The sequence below is a fragment of the Sycon ciliatum genome, chromosome 6, assembly GCF_964019385.1.
Source record: "Sycon ciliatum chromosome 6, ocSycCili1.1, whole genome shotgun sequence".
NCBI lineage: Eukaryota > Metazoa > Porifera > Calcarea > Leucosolenida > Sycettidae > Sycon > Sycon ciliatum.
Window position 1 is genome coordinate 4,184,927 of NC_088648.1, and position 5,773 is coordinate 4,190,699.

Here is a 5,773-nt window from a genome sequence, read left to right on the forward strand (position 1 = left end):
AGTCACAGTCTGCTACGAAATTTAGAGATAGTGGAACGAATGTGCGCACGGAAATCTAGGGAGGGGGTTAATATGACTGCAAGATGGCGATGAGCCTCAGGTCAACACAGGCTAGCTTCATTCATCTTTTTTTTTTTTTTTTATTATAATATATATTTGAGGATTTCCCAAAGACGTAGTCTAAACTGAAGGGAGTCTGAACAGTTCGCTCTGCTGCCGTGGTCCTGCCTGCCAGAATATATTATGGGCACATAACACTTACGTTAAAACGTTATCCAGAATGTTCAGCCCAAGAGGTACACGCTGCTCAGTCTCAATCTGAGACAAGTGAGCCGTAATTGTGGTAGTCGGTAGGGAAATGCACAGAATGTTGGAGTCATCCGCAAAAAGGCTCAAGGTGTTGGTAGTCACCGTTTGGATAATGTCGATCAGTAACTTATGTTAGTTAGTAGTGGGTCTAGATGAGAACCCTGCGCCACTCCTGTCCCCACCGGATGTAGTGATGTAACTTGATTACCAATTTGAACATGAATAGAGCGTCCACAGACAAAGGGTCCGAGCTATTTTGACTGAATATGATGAGCAGAATGAGGAGAGAAGATGCAACAGGACAGAATGGCTGGCTTTATCGAATGCTTTTGATAAGTCCAGGCAAGAGTACATAACCAAGAGTGTGCAACTCCTATCTTGAGCTGCGATGGGTTCACCCACGGCGGAATTTTATTATTGCGTCATTCTTTGGCAGAAGCATGATTAAGTGGGTATGCTTTCCCGCGCTTGTTTTGTAGATACCGGTGAGAGTTCGTCAAGTTCAAGACACATCGATGATCGATCTATCGTCCGTTGTTCTGCTTCGACTACCGTGGCTGTAATGTACAAACCATTTGTACACTTTGATCTGTGGCTACGCATGATGGCATCAGTGAGCCAAACCGCCGCCAAAGACTGATGTCACAAAAATATTCCGCCATGGGCTGGGGGATCGTCGAGTTGCACAATATGTACTCTTGGTCCAGGTAGAGTCCGTCGCACAAAGCTTTGCTGTCAAAGGCTCTTCTTATTGAGGATGTCATTTGGACTAGTTGGTCAGTGGTGGATCGCTGCCGGCGAAACCCGAACTGGTGCTTACGGAGGAGGGTATTGGCCTCCACAAATGTAGTCATTTGCTTGCTCAACATACCTTCGAACACCTTCGCAACTCCGTGGAGCAGGAAAATGGGGCAATGAGAGCCAGCACTGCCTTTGCTTCCTTTACCTTTGTATACTGGGATAACAATAGAGGTTTTCAAATCTGATAGAACCATGCCAGAGGTGATACTGAGGTTAAATATAGCTGGTAATAATAATAATAATGATGACAGTTCGCATATAACTCATTAGATATCCTTAGCAAAAACACGCTAACGTAAACGCAAACCTTTCCGTACTTCGGATCGTTCAAGATGAATTTTCCCTTAGCACAATGTACGTTATAATTCAGACGAAGTAGTAGTAGTTGTTGTTGTTGTTGTTACTTTATTTTACTTCACCAGAATTACAGGCAGTAGAATGCCTACTCACTAGACCAGGTCTAGTTCTCACAAATGATGAAGAATGTGAATGAACATGCTAAAGCTAATGAAAAACAAGAAATAGAAAAAGATGAGAAAATCTTGTGTTTTATATTTTATGACGGTATTTGTATGTGAGTGACAGTGATTAAATGACAAGGGAAAGAAAAGAAAAAGATAGAAAGAAAAGAGTAAGGAATAAACGAAGCAGATGTATGAAATAGAAATAGAGAAGTTGAGGTATTTGAGGGGAAAAGTCAGTTTGTCGATTAGAGACCAAACCAAAAGATCAAAATGCACATGTCTGACGAATGAGTCAAGACAGAGAAATCGTGTCAAGAACATCTGGGCACAGCCGGGCTTTGAAACCCAGAATATCTTCATGGCCGTACGAATATTTGCCGGAAGCCTGTTCCAATACACGCTGCCCACGAATTGCATGGACGCTCGAGATGCTGGTCCACGAACGAATGGAATTTGGAGAAGACGTGAGACCTGCACACGTGTAACACGGCGTGTGCTTTGCTCAAGACCAGGTTCAGCGATCAACAAGTCGTGACAACCATGGCGATATGAATTTTCGTGGAAACAGGTGTGGGAAATTCAAAATTTTGAACCAGGGATTAGTTTGCTGTCGTTCCGAAAGAATACCTTGGCGAGGTCTTTCACTCTGGAGTAACAAAAGCACGGCGAAAATGAGTTTTCGCTGTTCCCAGGTCCTTGGAAACCCTTTCCTAAACGCAGCACCGAATACTGTAAGGGTTCTCCAGCTCCAGCACGTCAAAGAGAGGCCGATGAATTTCTTCCTCAGGAGTGCCGTGGAACTGGTCCTTTGTTTCCCAGATGGGATAGAGGCTGAAAGGCACGAAGCAGAGGACGCAGACATTGTCAACTGAAAGGCAAAACTCGCCAAAAAAAGCTAAATGTCACAAGAGGAAGCAATCTCAACTCTCATCTCGATCTGTACGTGCTTCTCATCTCCGGCCAGTTGAAAAAAACAATGCGAGTTTTTGCATTTTTTCCAGAATTACCATAACGAACGTCGGCCCGTTATTTTGAGCTCTGTAACGTTTTTCCGTTACCCGATAACGTCTTTTGTCACGGCTGGGAGTGAGTACCGTAAAAGTTACCGTTATCGTACTTTTGCTAAGGACGTCTATTGCATCAGGTCAACGCATCTGTTGACAATTTCGAGCCAATACAAGCAGCTCTGTCAGAAGCAGATTGCACAGCATCCAGAAGCGAGAGATTAATGCATTTTAAGTCTTTCTTTACGACGTCGATCCATCTCAGACGTGGTCGTCCTCGGGGTCGTCGTATGTCTGTTGTGTTGATTGACATTTGGAGGGCTTGGAAAGAGGAGGATTCTGCGCCTTCCCTCACTACATGGCCGAACCACAGCAGTCTTTGTTGCCTGCAGACTTGGGATAGTGTGGTCTGCTCGGCTCTGGCATACAGCGCTGTGTTAGAGATTCGTTGTGGGTACGTGATACCAATGATGGTGCGTAGTTTCTGCCGGTGCCATACATTGACGACGTCGGTTAGCGTTTGCGATAGGGTCCAAAGCGCACAATTATACAGCAAGACAGGCGGTATCAGCCTATCAGGCAGGAAAACCTAAACTATAGCTGGTAGTGAATCGGAAATACTGGGAGCTGTTTCTCGAAGGATTCGATTAGGGAGGGGTCCAGACGTGCCTTTGTACCGAGGAAGGTGTGATAGGGTCCAAAGAACACTAGTGGTACTCAATTGCTGAAATTCGAAGGGCTCGACAACCGTGACTGTGGGTAGCTGTGGGCAGTCCGGGGGCGTAGAAGGAGGTGAAGAATACTGAGAGAATAGGCGAGCTAGCAAGTCAGCCGTCTCTAGATCGCTTGCAGCCGTCAAAATTCCATCTGACAGATCAGGAATCGGAGCCCGAGGCTTCACGTGGAATTACAGTAGTTTTTTCGTTTTCCCGTTTGTTAATTTAAAACGTGCTTTTATTTAAAATATATATATCAACGTGCGTTTATATTATTATTATATTGGTGCATATCAAGTCGATCGATCCGAGAATGGGCCATCTCAGTGCCCATCCTAGGATGGGCATTAGCTATTTTGCCCATCTTAGAATGGGTAAAATCCTTGGACGGGACGGAACACATCCAATAGGGAAGCACCTTTGCAAACGATAATGGGGAGAATGTGAGATGGAGATAGGAGGTAACAATAGTAAAAGCAGTGCACCGTGGAAATAGGGGGATGGAGAGAACTGATCATAAGGTGCGATGACTGGGAGAGACAAGGTCTAAAGTTGAGCGAAGGGGATCAGAGAGGGGTAGAAGGGAGCTGGAACGCAGTCAGTCTATTAGGCTGGCGTGTTGGCTGCGATGGAGACGTCATGACCTGTCTGTGGTGCGCACGGGCTGATTATGCCGGCATAATTATTGGCATAATTTCGTGGTTGAAAATTTGGAACATAATTTGGCATCCTTCCGGAGGTAGGAGCATAAGTACATGATTGTCACCACAGTTCTAGTATGTACTATGTAGTCTACACAATTGCGTACAATGCACCTGATCAGTGCTGCAGTGCTGCTGGTCTGCATTGCAAAGGGTTCGGAGGTCATGCAGATACCGGTATGTACAATGCAGTGGTTTCAATAAAAAGAAGCAGGGTAGAAATCGTGGAAACACATTATAGTATGCTTGAACTCATCTTCTTCAAAGTTCTTTCTCACACTGATACAGTACGTCATGTAGCAGAAGATGCGAGTGAATCAGCCTTTACCAAGTATCCCGGGGCGGACGAGATAGTAGGGACCATTAGCATGCCGTGAAACGTCAACGGGAACGAGTTCATGGGAACGCACGTGAAACACGGCGTGATTTAGAATTAGCTTCTTGCGTTCACAACCGGTCAATGCGAGTCGGCTGCTTTGCAGTTTCAAACAGTTTTCTTCTATTTTTACTGGCAATGATTTTTGCGAACTTTTCCTTGAGAACAATAGATGACTTGCACAAAGATCCGAGCCGCGAGTGAGACGGGGCAAGTGCACCCTAGTACCCTGTGCACCCAGGCTACACTGCGGGCACCCTACACCGTCTGTAGTGTACTTTTTTTGTCAGCATGATCGATGAACGGTGCACGGCATGTACATGATGTACATGTACATGATCAGTACCGTCACTAGTCACTGTCTTCAGCAGCTCATGAGTCATGAGCACTTGTAGGGTTAGTGGAAGTACATGACTGTATATTATGTGAAGAGAAGCCAGGCGTTCAAACCAACCCAAAATACTCTTGCCATATTCTTCGGTGAAATAGTTATAAAAAAATTGTCTTACTAAACAACAGTGAGCATAGAAGCAACCTCGATGCACCCAATAATATGGCATCCGGGAACAGCAAGTGTTGCACGAGGATCCTAAGAACACGTCAAGTTCCATGCTACCCGCCGCCATCAAAAGAACGAAGGATAACTGTGCTAGCCTAGTTCATATTCAATGTAACGCTATCGGTACGGGATATAGGAGCCTGTTGGGAAGGCGTGGGTGAGCTGTTAAAATCTTGTACGGTTCGCACAGCACAACATACATGCAGCAGTTATTGCGACGGTTAACGTCGATGGACGAGAGTCATAAAGCACAGTCCATGGGGGTTGACGTTTCTGGGCTTCCTTTCCGAAAGGAAATTTATATTTCTTCTCTAATAAAGCAGAATCATGCTGATTATACCAGTCTGTTATGAAGACAAGAAAGCAGCCATGGACATTGTGCCACACTAAAGAACGACAGGTAAAAGATAAAGCACTTCATCTGAAAACTCAAGGACTATCCATAAATACAGCAAATGATAATCCTAGCCTGGTAATGTCCAACTCCGTCATGTGAGCCATTCGGTGGGAAGCATAATGTTCGAAATGCTGAAATTTGAACAGTTGCAGTTGTGTTCGTCGCCACACAATGCCATCGCCAGTTCACATTCGAAATGTAGCCATTTTTACGCTTGTGTCCCTGTACACGGCATGGAAGGCTGAACAGATTCAACTCTTCCATCGCTTCCTGATCTGTACAGTAGTGCGGTTGCGTTCCCGTTCCTGACACTCACATCCGTCTCCGCTAACCAGAATCATGAGCACTCCAATGGTTCCCGCCGCTCCTCCTGTATCGTCCCAGCGCGCCCCGTCAAGATGTGAATTACTGTAGGCAACGGAGCCAGTGTATGATGAAGGCGAATG